Raw genomic sequence first — 15,356 nt, 5'->3', positions numbered from 1 at the left:
TACTAATAAAAGGGGAAATAGACGAAAAGGAAATAATAAGCATCAATCTGCATGCACCCAATGTCAACACACCCAATTTCATCAAACATACCCTGAAAGACCTAAAAGCATATATTAACTCCAACACAGTGCTTGTGGGAGACTTTAACACCCCATTATCATCAATAGATAGGTCATCCAAAAAAAAATCAATAAAGATATCCAAGATCTAAATATACAATCGATCAAATGGACCTACTTGATGTCTACAGAACATTTCATCCAACTTCTACACATATACATTCTTCTCAGCAGCCCATGGAACCTTCTCCAAAATAGATCATATCCTAGGGCACAAAGCAAGCCTCAGCAAGTATAAGAAAATAGGAATTATACCGTGCATACGATCTGATCACAATGCAGTAAAAGTAGAACTCAATAACAAAATTAAAGACAACAAACATGCAAACAGCTGGAAACTAAATAACTCACTACTTAATGAACAATGGAAATAAAAGAGGAAATAAAAGAGGAAATTAAAAAGTTCCTGGAAGTCAATGAAAATGAAAACACATCCTACTGGAACCTCTGGGACACAGCTAAGGCAATCTTGAGAGGAAAGTTTATAGCCATGAGTGCATATATTAAAAAGACTGAAAGATCCCAAATCAGTGACCTAGTGATACACTTCAAACTCCTAGAAAAACAAGAACAAGCAAATTCCAAAACAAACAGGAGAGAAATAATAAAAATAAGAGCTGAAATCAATGAAATAGAAACCAAAAAAACCATACAAAGAATTAATGAAACAAAACGTTGGTTCTTTGAAAAAATAAACAAGATCAATAGACCCCTGGCAAACCTGACTATAATGAGGAGAGAAAAAAACCCAAATTAGTAGAATCAGGAATGCAAAAGGGGAGATAACAACAAACACCATGGAAGTCCAGGATGTCATCAGAGACTACTTTGAGAACCTATATTCAAGTAAATTAGAAAATCTTTTTTTTTTCATTTTTCTTTTATTATTCATATGTGCATACAAGGCTTGGTTCATTTCTCCCCCCTGCCACCACCCCCTCCCTTACCACCCACTCCACCCCCTCCCGCTCCCCCCCTCAATACCCATCAGAAACTATTTTGCCCTTATCTCTAATTTTGTTGTAGAGAGAGTATAAGCAATAATAGGAAGGAACAAGGGGTTTTGCTGGTTGAGATAAGGATAGCTATACAGGGCATTGACTCACATTGATTTCCTGTGCGTGGGTGTTACCTTCTAGGTTAATTCTTTTTGATCTCACCTTTTCTCTAGTTCCTGGTCCCCTTTTCCTATTGGCCTCAGTTGCTTTAAGGTATCTGCTTTAGTTTCTCTGCATTAAGGGCAACAAATGCTAGCTAGTTTTTTAGGTGTCTTACCTATCCTCACCCCTCCCTTGTGTGCTCTCGCTTTTATCATGTGCTCATAGTCCAATCCCCTTGTTGTGTTTGCCCTTGATCTAATGTCCACATATGAGGGAGAACATACGATTTTTGGTCTTTTGGGCCAGGCTAACCTCACTCAGAATGATGTTCTCCAATTCCATCCATTTACCAGCGAATGATAACATTTCGTTCTTCTTCATGGCTGCATAAAATTCCATTGTGTATAGATACCACATTTTCTTAATCCATTCGTCAGTGCTGGGGCATCTTGGCTGTTTCCATAACTTGGCTATTGTGAATAGTGCCGCAATAAACATGGATGTGCAGGTGCCTCTGGAGTAACAGTCTTTTGGGTATATCCCCAAGAGTGGTATTGCTGGATCAAATGGTAGATCGATGTCCAGCTTTTTAAGTAGACTCCAAATTTGTTTCCAGAGTGGTTGTACTAGTCTACATTCCCACCAACAGTGTAAGAGGGTTCCTTTTTCACCGCATCCTCGCGAACACCTGTTGTTGGTGGTGTTGCTGATGATGGCTATTCTGACAGGGGTGAGGTGGAATCTTAGTGTGGTTTTAATTTGCATTTCGTTTATTGCTAGAGATGGTGAGCATTTTTTCATGTGTTTTCTGGCCATTTGAATTTCTTTTTTTTTTTTTTTTAGAAAAATAGAGCTTTTATTTAAATAGGAGTATTTTAGATTGTTCTTACAGTTTCAAATACAGAAGTTTGGGTTAGGCACTAGAAGATTTTTCTAAGGTTTTTTTTTTTTTTTTTTAATTCAATTGTTAGCAGTTCGAAGTTTCTTAGAGGTCCCCAGATGCATATGTGTAAGACTAAAGTTTGTCAGCTCTCTTTTTTTTTTTTTTTCATTTTTCTTTTATTATTCATATGTGCATACAAGGCTTGGTTTATTTCTCCCCCCTGCCCCCACCCCCTCCCTTACCACCCACTCCACCCCCTCCCTTACCACCCACTCCACCCCCTCCCGCTCCCCCCCTCAATACCCAGCAGAAACTATTTTGCCCTTATCTCTAATTTTGTTGTAGAGAGAGTATAAGCAATAATAGGAAGGAACAAGGGGTTTTGCTGGTTGAGATAAGGATAGCTATACAGGGCATTGACTCACATTGATTTCCTGTGCGTGGGTGTTACCTTCTAGGTTAATTCTTTTTAATCTAACCTTTTCTCTAGTTCCTGGTCCCCTTTTCCTATTGGCCTCAGTTGCTTTAAGGTATCTGCTTTAGTTTCTCTTCATTAAGGGCAACAAATGCTAGCTAGTTTTTTAGGTGTCTTACCTATCCTCACCCCTCCCTTGTGTGCTCTCGCTTTTATCATGTGCTCATAGTACAATCCCCTTGTTGTGTTTGCCCTTGATCTAATGTCCACATATGAGGGAGAACATACGATTTTTGGTCTTTTGGGCCAGGCTAACCTCACTCAGAATGATGTTCTCCAATTCCATCCATTTCTTCTTTTGAGAAAGTTCTGTTTAGTTCACATGCCCATTTCTTTATTGGTTCATTAGTTTTGGGAGAATTTAGTTTTTTAAGTTCCCTGTATATTCTGGTTATCAGTCCTTTGTCTGATGTATAATTGGGAAATATTTTCTCCCACTCTGTGGGTGTTCTCTTCAGTTTAGAGACCATTTCTTTTGATGAACAGAAGCTTTTTAGTTTCATGAGGTCCCATTTATCTATGCTATCTCTTAGTTGCTGTGCTGCTGGGGTTTCATTGAGAAAGTTCTTACCTATACCTACTAACTCCAGAGTATTTCCTACTCTTTCTTGTATCAACTTAAGAGTTTGGGGTCTGATATTAAGATCCTTGATCCATTTTGAGTTAATCTTGGTATAGGGTGATATACATGGATCTAGTTTCAGTTTTTTGCAGACTGCTAACCAGTTTTCCCAGCAGTTTTTGTTGAAGAGGCTGCTATTTCTCCATCGTATATTTTTAGCTCCTTTGTCAAAGATAAGTTGCTCATAGTTGTGTGGCTTCATATCTGGATCCTCTATTCTGTTCCACTGGTCTTCATGTCTGTTTTTGTGCCAGTACCATGCTGTTTTTATTGTTATTGCTTTGTAATATAGTTTGAAGTCAGGTATTGTGATACCTCCTGCATTGTTCTTTTGACTGAGTATTGCCTTGGCTATTCGTGGCCTCTTGTGTTTCCATATAAATTTCACAGTAGATTTTTCAATCTCTTTAATGAATGTCATTGGAATTTTGATGGGAATTGCATTAAACATGTAGATTACTTTGGGTAGTATCGACATTTTTACTATGTTGATTCTACCAATCCATGAGCATGGGAGATCTCTCCACTTTCTATAGTCTTCCTCAATCTCTTTCTTCAGAAGTTTATAGTTTTCTTTTAGAGGTCTTTCACATCTTTTGTTAGGTTTACACCTAGGTATTTGATTTTTTTTGAGGCTATTGTAAATGGAATTGTTTTCATACATTCTTTTTCTGTTGCTCATTGTTAGTGTATAGAAATGCTAATGATTTTTCTGTGTTGATTTTATATCCTGCTACCTTGCTATAGCTATTGATGATGTCTAGAAGCTTCTGAGTAGAGTTTTTTGGGTCTTTAAGGTATAGGATCATGTCGTCTGCAAATAGGGATATTTTGACAGTTTCTTTACCTATTTGTATTCCTTTTATTCCTTCTTCTTGCCTAATGGCTCTGGCTAGGAATTCCAGTACTATGTTGAATAGGAGTGGAGATAGTGGGCATCCTTGTCTGGTTCCTGATTTTAGAGGGAATGGTTTTAATTTCTCTCCGTTAAGTATAATGCTGGCTGTAGGTTTGTCATATATAGCTTTTATAATGTTGAGGTACTTTCCTTCTATTCCTAGTTTTCTTAGAGCTTTTATCATGAAATGATGTTGGATCTTATCAAAGGCTTTTTCTGCATCTATTGAGATGATCAAGTGGTTTTTGTCTTTGCTTCTGTTAATGTGGTTTATTACGTTTATTGATTTTCGTATGTTGAACCACCCCTGCATCCCTGGGATGAAGCCTACCTGGTTGTGGTGAATAATCTTTTTGATGTGTTGCTGAATTCGATTTGCCATTATTTTGTTGAGGATTTTTGCATTAATGTTCATTAAGGAGATTGGCCTATAGTTCTCCTTTTTGGAGGTGTCTTTGCCTGGTTTTGGGATAAGTGTAATAGTGGCTTCATAAAATGTGTTTGGCAGTTTTCCTTCCCTTTCTATTTCATGGAACAGTTTAAGGAGGGTTGGTATCAGTTCTTCTTTAAAGGTCTGATAGAATTCAGCAGAGAATCCATCAGGTCCTGGACTTTTCTTTTTGGGGAGACTCTTGATTGCTGCTTCAATTTCATTTTGTGTTATAGGTCTATTCAGGTGATTAATTTCCTCTTGGTTCAGTTTTGGATGATCATATGTATCTAGAAATCTGTCCATTTCTTTTAGATTTTCAAATTTATTTGAATATAGGTTCTCAAAGTAGTCTCTGATGATTTCCTGGACTTCCATGGTGTTTGTTGTTATCTCCCCTATTGCATTCCTAATTCTACTAATTTGGGTTTTTTTCTCTCCTCATTTTAGTCAGGTTTGCCAGGGGTTTATCGATCTTGTTTATTTTTTTAAAGAACCAACTTTTTGTTTCATTAATTCTTTGTATGGTTTTTTTGGTTTCTATTTCATTGATTTCAGCTCTTATTTTTATTATTTCTCTCCTTCTATTTGTTTTGGGATTTGCTTGTTCTTGTTTTTCTAGGAGTTTGAGATGTATCATTAGGTCATTGATTTGGGATCTTTCAATTTTTTTAATATATGCACTCATGGCTATAAACTTTCCTCTCAAGACTGCCTTAGCTGTGTCCCATAGGTTCCGGTAGGTTGTGTTTTCATTTTCATTGACTTCTAGGAACTTTTTAATTTCCTCTTTTATTGTATCGATGATCCATTCTTTATTAAGTAATGAGTTATTTAGTTTCCAGCTGTTTGCATGTTTTTTGTCTTTACTTTTGTTGTTGAGTTCTACTTTTACTGCATTGTGGTCAGATAGTATGCATGGTATTATTTCTATTTTCTTATATTTGCAGAGGCTTGCTTTGTGCCCTAGGATATGATCTATTTTGGAGAAGGTTCCATGGGCTGCTGAGAAGAATGTATATTGTGTAGAGGTTGGATGAAATGTTCTGTAGACATCTACTAGGTCCACTTGATCTATTGCATATTTTAGATCTTGGATTTCTTTATTGAGTTTTTGTTTGGATGACCTGTCTATTGATGATAATGGAGTGTTAAAGTCTCCCACAACCACTGTGTTGGCGTTTATATATGCTTTTAGGTCTTTCAGGGTATGTTTGATGAAATTGGGTGCGTTGTCATTGGGTGCATACAGATTGATGATTATTATTTCCTTTTGGTCTATTTCCCCTTTTATTAGTATGGAATGTCCTTCTTTATCTCGTTTGATCAATGTAGGTTTGAAGTCTACTTTGTCAGAGATAAGTATTGCTATTCCTGCTTGTTTTCGGGGGCCATTGGCTTGGTAAATCTTCTTCCAGCCTTTCATCCTAAGCATATGCTTATTTCTGTCGGTGAGATGAGTCTCCTGTAAGCAACAAATTGTTGGATCTTCTTTTTTAATCCATTTTGTCAAACGGTGTCTTTTGATGGGTGAATTAAGTCCATTAACATTAAGCGTTAGTACTGATAGGTATGTGGTGATTCCTGCCATTTAGTTATCTTAGTTGTTTGAAGGTTTGATTGTGTGTACCTAACTTGATGTTACTCTCTACTGTCTTGCTTTTTCTTATCCTGTGGTTTGGTGCTGTCTGCCTTTTCATGGTTAAGTTGGGTGTCACTTTCTGTGTGCAGGATCCCTTGCAGAATCTTTTGTAATGGTGGCTTTGTGGTCACATATTGTTTTAGTTTCTGCTTATCATGGAAGACTTTTATTGCTCCATCTATTTTGAATGATAGCTTTGCTGGGTGGAGTATCCTGGGGTTGAAGTTATTTTCATTCAGTGCCCGGAAGATCTCACCCCACGCTCTTCTTGCTTTTAATGTTTCTGTTGAGAAGTCTGCTGTGATTTTGATGGGTTTACCTTTGTATGTTACTTGTTTTTTCTCTCTTACAGCCTTCAATATTCTTTCCTTAGTTTCTGAACTTGTTGTTTTAATGATGATATGTCGTGGAGTAGTTCTATTTTGATCTGGTCTGTTTGGTGTCCTGGAGGCCTCTTGCATTTGTATGGGAATATCTTTCTCTAGATTTGGGAAATTTTCCGTTATTATTTTGTTGAATATATTACGCATTCCTTTCGCTTGCACCTCTTCTCCTTCTTCAATGCCCATGATTCTCAAGTTTGGTCTTTTGATGGAGTCAGTGAGTTCTTGCATTTTCTTTTCACAGGTCTTGAGTTGTTTAATTAATAGTTCTTCAGTTTTTCCTTTAATTACCATTTCATCTTCAAGTTCTGAGATTCTGTCTTCTGTTTGTTCTATTCTGCTGGATTGGCCTTCTGTTTTGTTTTGCAGTTCTGTTTCGTTCTTTTTTCTGAGGTTTTCCATATCCTGGCTGTTTTCTTCTTTATTGTTGTCTATTTTTGTCCTGAGTTCATTTATCCATTTATTCATTGTGTTCTCTCTTTCACTTTGGTGTTTATCCAGTGCTTCTATGGTTTCCTTTATTTCTTCTTTTGCTTTTTCAAATTCTCTATTTTTATTGTATTGGAATTTCTTGAGTGTCTCCTGTACATTTTGGTTGACCCTATCCAGTATCATCTCTATAAAATTCTCATTGAGTACTTGTAGTATGTCTTCTTTTAAATTATTCTTGTGGGCTTCATTGGGTCTTTTGGCATAGTTTATCTTCATTTTGTTGGAATCTGGCTCTGAGTTTCTGTTCTCTTCATTCCCCTCTGGTTCCTGTACTAATTTTTTGCTGTGGGGAAACTGGTTTCCTTGTTTTTTCTGTCTTCCTGTCATTGTCCTTGGTGTTGTTACTGTCCCTGTACTGGTCCGCGTCTTCCCAAGCCATATGGGCGCCGGCCACTGGCGGCCCCGGGGGCCCTCATCGGTTCTCCATTTAACGTGAAGTGGAGATTCTCTGCGCCGGCTGGAGATGTGGAGGAGTCAAAGTTATGCCTTTTCTCGGTGATTATGCTTGCAAAGTGTGTCTCCAGCATCTCTCCAAGATTTCACTATAGGAGGGTCACTTTCTGCTTCCTACCTCTAGCCCCCATTGGAATCAGTCTAAATTAGAAAATCTTAAAGAAATGGACAGATTTCTAGATACATATGATCATCCAAAACTGAACCAAGAGGAAATTAATCACCTGAATAGACCTATAACACAAAATGAAATTGAAGCAGCAACAAGAGTCTCCCCAAAAAGAAAAGTCCAGGACCTTATGGATTCTCCACTGAATTCTATCAGACCTTTAAAGAAGAACTCATACCAATCCTCCTTAAACTGTTCCACGAAATAGAAAGGGAAAGAAAACTGCCAAACACATTTTATGAAGCCAGTATTACACTTATCCCCAAACCAGGCAAAGACACCTCCAAAAAGGAGAACTATAGGCCAATCTCCTTAATGAACATTGATGCAAAAATCCTCAACAAAATAATGGCAAACTGAATTCGACAACACATCAAAAAGATTATTCACCACGACGAAGTAGGCTTCATCCCAGGGATGCAGGGGTGGTTCAACATACGAAAACCAATAAACGTAATAAACCACATTAACAGAAGCAAAGACAAAAACCACTTGATCATCTCAATAGATGCAGAAAAAGCCTTTGATAAGATCCAACATCATTTCATGATAAAAGCTCTAAGAAAACTAGGAATAGAAGGAAAGTACCTCAACATTATAAAAGCTATATGTGACAAATCTACAGCCAGCATTATACTTAACGGAGAAAAACTGAAACCATTCCCTCTAAAATCAGGAACCAGACAAAGATGCCCACTATCTCCACTCCTATTCAACATAGTACTGGAATTCCTAGCCAGAGCAATTAGGCAAGAAGAAGGAATAAAAGGAATACAAATAGGTAAAGAAACTGTCAAAATATCCCTATTTGCAGGCCAAAAAAATCTACTCAGAAGCTTCTAGACATCATCAATAGCTACAGGAAGGTAGCGGGATATAAAATCAACATAGAAAAATCATTAGCATTTCTATACACTAACAATGAGTAAACTGAAAAAGAATGTATGAAAACAATTCCATTTACAATATCCTCAAAAAAAAAAAAAATCAAATACCTAGGTGTAAACCTAACAAAAGATGTGAATGACCTCTAAAAGGAAAACTATAAACTTCTGAAGAAAGAGATTGAGGAAGACTATAGAAAATGGAGAGATCTCCCATGCTCATGGATTGGTAGAATCAACATAGTAAAAATGTCTATACTCCCAAAAGTAATCTACATGTTTAATGCAATTCCCATCAAAATTCCAATGACATTCATTAAAGAGATTGAAAACTCTACTGTGAAATTTATATGGAAACACAAGAGGCCATGTATAGCCAAGGCAATACTCAGTCAAAAGAACAATGCTGGAGGTATCACGATACCTGACTTCAAACTATATTACAAAGCAGTAACGATAAAAACAGCATGGTACTGGCACAAAAACAGAAATGAAGACCAGTGACGAATGCTAATATGTCAATTTCTAAACCCGCTCATATTACTAGTCAGTGGGAGTTTGTAATTTTAATTATTGTTCCTATAATTATAATGGGTAGAATAATTAATTTGGCAGTGGGTTGATTAGTACGGGAATGATATAAACAGAATAGAGGACCCAGATATGAAGCCACACAACTATAACCAACTTGTCTTTGACAAAGGAGCTAAAAATATACAATGGAGAAATAGCAGCCTCTTCAACAAAAACTGCTGGGAAAATTGGTTAGCAGTCTGCAAAAAACTGAAACTAGATCCATGTATATCACCCTATACCAATATTAACTCAAAATGGATCAAGGATCTTAATATCAGACCCCAAACTCTAAAGTTGATACAGGAAATAGTAGGAACTACTCTGGAGTTAGTAGATATAGGTAAGAACTTTCTCAATGAAACCCCAGCAGCATAGCAACTAAGAGATAGCATAGATAAATGGGACATAATAAAACTAAAAAGCTTCTGTTCATCAAAAGAAATGGTCTCTAAACTGAAGAGAACACCCACAGAGTGGGAGAAAATATTTGCCAGCTACGCATCAGAAAAAGGACTGATAACCAGAATACATAGGGAACTTAAAAAACTAAATTCTCCCACAACTAATGAACCAATAAAGAAATGGGCAAGTGGACTAAACAGAACTTTCTCAAAAGAAGAAATTCAAATGGCCAAAAAAACACATGAAAAAATACTCACCATCTTTAGCAATAAAGGAAATGCAAATTAAAACCACACTAAGATTCCACCTCACCCCTGTTAGAATAGCCATTATCAGCAACACCACCACCAACAGGTGTTGGCGAGGATGCGGGGAAAAAGTAACCCTCTTACACTGCTGGTGGGAATGTAAACTAGTACAACCACTCTGGGAAAAAATTTGGAGGCTACTTAAAAAGCTAAACAATGATCTACCATTTGATCCAGCAATACCACTCTTGGGCTATACCCAAAAGACTGTGACACGGGTTACTCAGAGGCGTCTACACACCCATGTTTATTGCGGCACTATTCACAATAGCCAAGTTATGGAAACAGCCAAGATGCCCCAGCACTGACGAATGGATTAAGAAAATGTGGTATCTATACACAATGGAATTTTATGCAGCCATGAAGAAGAATGAAATGTTATCATTTGCTGGTAAATGGAGGGAATTGGAGAACGTCATTCTGAGTGAGGTTAGCCTGGCCCAAAAGACCAAAAATAGTGTGTTCTCCCTCATATGCGGACATTAGATCAAGGGCAAACACAACAAGGGGATTGGACTTTGAGCACATGATAAAAGCGAGAGCACACAAGGGAGGGGTGAGGATAGGTAAGACACCTAAAAAATTAGCTAGCATTTGTTGCCCTTAACGCAGAGAAACTAAAGCAGATACTTTAAAAGCAACTGAGGCCAATAGGAAAAGGGGACCAGGAACTAGAGAAAAGGTGAGATCAAAAAGAATTAACCTAGAAGGTAACACACACGCACAGGAAATCAATGTGAGTCAACGCCCTGTATAGCTATCCTTATCTCAACCAGCAAAAACCCTTGTTCCTTCCTATTATTGCTTATATTCTTTCTTCAACAAAATTAGAGATAAGGGCACAATAGTTTCTGCTGGGTATTTTGGGGTTGGGGGGAGAGGGAGTGGGTGGGGTGGGTGGTAAGGGAGGCGGTGGGGGCCAGAGGGAGAAATGACCCAAGCCTTGTATGCACATATGAATAATAAAACAATAAAAATAAATATAAATAAATAAATAAATAAAATGAACAAAAGATTTGAAAAGACATTTTGACAAAAAAAGATCTACTAACAGTGAAAAAACACAGAAAAATATGCTGTCTCGGGCTCATTTAGCTTCTTGAATACCTGTTTATAAGTATTGACTAATTCAGGAACTTTTGGAGTTTTCAGCCATTATTACTTTGAATGCTTCTCCTGTTCTACTCTCTCTTCTCCTTTTGAGTTTCTATAACATGCATATTAGCTCCTTTTGTTACAGTTTCATAAATCTCTGATCCTGTGTTCATTTTTTTCTATTGTCAGGATGGAGTAATTGGTATCTTCTATCTTTAAGATCACTGTATCTTTTCTTTGCATTCTCCACTCAGTGGTTGATCCAATCTATTCAGTTGTAAAATTTTTATTATTGTTTATTTCAGGTTTAAAATTTCCATTTGTCTATCCTTTGTAGCTTCTGTTTTTGTGGCCAATACTATTTTTGATATGTTTCAAGAATGTTTGTAATTGGTTTCTGAAGCATTTTTAGTATTTGCTGTAAACACCTACCTATTTCACTCATGTCAGATAATTCCCTCATCTCGTCCTCTTGGGTATTGGTGTCTATTATCTTTTCTTCAATTTGAGATTTTCCAGATTCTTGGTAAGGCATGTGATTTTCACTTGCAACCTGGACATTTTGACTTTTATGTTATGAGATTCTGGATCTTATTTAAATCTGTTTTAGTAGGTAGCCTCTGATGTGGCACTAGAGGAGAAGGTGCTGTCTTATTGGTGTCAGGTGGGGGTAGAAGTCCAGGTTCCCCACTAGGCCTCTGCTGACACAGATTGGCTGAGAAAGTGTGAAGCACCTCCTTCCTGCTCCCCATCTGGTTTCTAGGGACATTGTGATGGCATTTGGTACCACCAGGCAGGCTGAAATTCCTGGCTTTCCATGTGGTCTTCTCTGACCATATCAGCATGAGGTGGGGGTACCACCTCATCTAAACACCCCACTCAGCCTTGCTGGCAGGTGTGGGAGTGGGGCATATTTTTTTCTTTGGTGTTTGTCTGGAGTAGAAGTACTTATCTTAAAGTTTTCTATTTTCTCAGGATGTCCCTTCCTGGTCTAGTGATTTTGGGGGGAATTTTTTTCTTTTCCAGTACTGGGGCTTGAGCTCAGGGCCTACACCTTGAGCCACTCTACCAACCCTTTTCTGTGATGGGTGTTTTCAAGATAGGGTCTTGCAAACTATTTGCCCAGGCTGGCTTTGAACCGTGATCCTCCTGATCTCTACCTCCTGAGTAGTTAGGATAATAGGCTTGAGCCACAGGCACCCAGCTGGGGGGAATTTTTTAATCTGTGCCTGTTGCATTTTCCTAGTTGCTGGCTTTTCCAGCACCCAGTTTCATATATTCGAGGCAAAAACAAAACCCAGAGAACTCAACAACATACTGTTCATTGGGTCCTGCGATTCTTGCCAGTCTGCCATTTTCTCCCATCTTTCATAGTTTCTTGTGTTTGTTTTATATATTAACCCCACAGTTGTGTCTGTATTTAGTGTCAGCTTGACCTGGAAGTGAAAGCTAGCTTGGCAAGTACTTAAAATGTTCAACACAGATGTATCATATGACCCAGCGTTTCCCTTGCTAGACATCTACCCTAGAAAAACGACAGCTCATGTCCACACAAATAGTTGCATAAGAACATTCATAGCAGTATTCCTCACAATACTGTAAAATGGAAATAGTCCAAATATGTGTGAATTTGCGAACTGGTCAACAAAATATGATATATTCATAAAACGGAATACTATTTAGCAATAAAAGGGAATGAAATATTGGTACATGCTACACCACGAATGAACCTCGAAAACATGCTATGAAAGTAATCTGACTTGAAATATATATTGTATGAATACACTTACTGAAGTATCCACAGTGAACATATCTGCAGAGACAGAAAGATTAGTGGTTGCTCAGAGCTGAGGGTTAGAATAGGTTATAAATGCCAATGTGCCTTGGGTTATTTTTTTTTTTTTTGTGGGACTGGGGATTGAACTCAGTCATTGCTCAGTTTGTCCCATATTTGCCAAGCGTGTGTCTCAAGTTGATGTGATCCTGGTCTTTGAGGGCTTTCTTGTTGTCAAAATAATCATGTTACTTTGTTCTCTTTAGAATGAATGACCACAGCATGGGTGCTAGGGAAGAATTTTACTTATTTATTTTTATAAAAATAAAACAACCCTGATATCCATCAATGTTAAGTTTTTCTTTTCTTTTAAATAGACTTTATTTTTTAGAACTTTTTTAGATTTACAGAAAAAAGTTGAGAGGATAGTACCTGTTGGCAAGGAATAATCATTTGGAAGTAAGGAGAGAAGGTGTGTAATGAAGAAGAAAATGTGAGGACCAACTTGAAGTTTGTGATCATTAATAATTCACAAACATGGCAGAGTGTTACTATCCCGCCGTGTCAGCTGCTTGGATGCTGGTGTAGAGCAGGTGGGAAGTGGGATTTGTCCAGAGCTTGGCTTTTGCCATGTTGGTGTGATGGAGGAAGTGAGGGTAATGGGAGTTAAGTGTGCTGGATCTTAAAACCTAACAGGGGCAAGGTGGAATGGGAAGGGATCTCATACTGCCAGGATCAAAAGGGTTGGAGTCTAGGAAGTGGAGAAATTTGGGGGAAGAGAGCCTGAGAAGAAAAGATCTGAAGACACCTGGTGAGCAGAGTGGGGGTACTTCAAGATTATGAAGAGGTCGCAGGTCTACAGATCAAGGCATGATTGTGGCGTGAGAAGCTGCAGTTGGCAGAAGACAAGGTCCTTGAAGGTGAGGAGGTCAGGGCCTCAGGGTGTCAAGTGGAATTTCTTGGTTTATAGAGTAGTTACCAAGAATGGTAGTAGGAGTAAGATGAAGAGAAAGACAGTGACTCAAGGGACTGATCTTCTATTTTTCCTTAAGCAGAGCTTGCAATTCTCCTGCCTTAGCCTCCCAAGTGCTGGGATTATAGGAGTGTACTACTGAAATTTTTAATGAATGGTGACGGGAGGTAGTGACTGGCAGGTTGATAATGGTAGCCACAGGAGCAGCTGAGGGTGGTGGAGAATGGCTACACCTTCTGCAGAGTAGCTGAAGCCCTGCATTATCCTTGACCATCATAGAAAAGTCCTGAGCCTTCATTCATTCATTCTACAAGAAAGGACTATCCACCTTGAGCTAAGCCAAACCCTTGTGCCCTCATTAAACGTAACTGTTGTCCTCATGAAGTCAGGCCAACAGGACAGCCTCCGTTCCTCAGACACCCCCCGTGATCTTTCTGGTTAATTGACATTTTTGTATAACAGTGAACTCTAATAAGAAAAGCCTCTGGGGTCAAAACACTGGTGTAACAGATTTTCAGATATGAAGACCCTTCATTCCCACTGAAAAGCACATGTCGTGAGGACGGTGAGTGACCTCATCACAGAAGTCAAAGCAGGAGTGCTCTCAGGGAGGGGAGAGAGGTGGCAGGGACTTAAGTGTCGCTTGTGGAGTTGAAAGACTTTGGAACTGAAAGCCATCTTAGTGATGGTATTGCCTGTGGTTTTTCTTACTTTTTAAGAAAGTTACATCAAATATAGAGATTTGTACATCAAAATCATTTCTGTAGAGGAAGAAGTGGAGCCCTGGAGTGGAGCTGCATTGTCTCTGGAGCCTCAGCCCATGGCCACCTACTTCTACTTCTACCTCCAGGCCTCAGGGATGGCCCAGTGCATCTGGACCAGAGCTTCCTGAGGAATGTGGGTCGATAAAGACAGAAGTGGGGGGATATCAGACAATGTGCCTCAGCAAGCACTCTCCAATAGCACACAGACCCCATTTAATCCGGTGACTGTCAGGTCAGTCATTGCTGTGTTTGACCAGGAGCACAAGGCTGGTGAGAACTTGAGCGAATTCCTGGGTGTGGGGAGAGCGTCACACCCTGGCAGAATGTCTTCTGCACCTATGACAGGGACAACTCCGGGATGATCAGCAAGAACGAGCTCAAGCAAGCACTCTCAGGTTTGGGCTACTTGCTCTCTGACCAGTTCCACAACATCCTCATCTGAAAGTCTGACAGACAAGGTGGAGGGCAGATGGCGTTTGATGACTTCATGCAGGGCTGCATCATCTCACAGAGGTTGAAAGACATATTCAGGCGCTTCAACACAGATTAGGATGGCTGAACTCTGGTGGCTTATGAGCTGTATCTTTCCTGGTCTTCAGCATTGCATAACCAAGCCTTGCCAATATCAAAACAACATTTAAAGAAATGCCAAATCCCTTAGCTGTGATGAAAGGGAACAGGACACAATTAGATGCTGTTGCTCCTGTAGATTTTTGTACAGTTAATACTTGGGGACCTGGCTGTACACATGTGAGTAAGCTGGTTAGAGCTTTGCTGTAAGAGTAACTATATTTTTATAAAGCAAAGCTTGGGTTTGCTGACTGACATGAGTGAAACGTAAGAATGATTCAGATATTCTGCATGCAACAAATGGACCATATCCACTTTATTTATTTATTTATTTATTTGGCAG

General features: G+C 38.8%; 1 pseudogene; it reads left to right on the top strand.

Annotated features, from left to right (window-relative positions):
- LOC109679587 (programmed cell death protein 6 pseudogene) overlaps positions 1–15,104 on the top strand; it is a 32,738-nt pseudogene extending 17,634 nt beyond the window's left edge.
- Positions 15,105–15,356: the final 252 nt, after the last annotated feature.

The sequence above is a fragment of the Castor canadensis genome, chromosome 8 (genome assembly GCF_047511655.1).
Source record: "Castor canadensis chromosome 8, mCasCan1.hap1v2, whole genome shotgun sequence".
NCBI lineage: Eukaryota > Metazoa > Chordata > Mammalia > Rodentia > Castoridae > Castor > Castor canadensis.
Note: the sequence above shows the minus strand (reverse complement) of the source record. Positions and strands in the feature narration are given on the sequence as shown.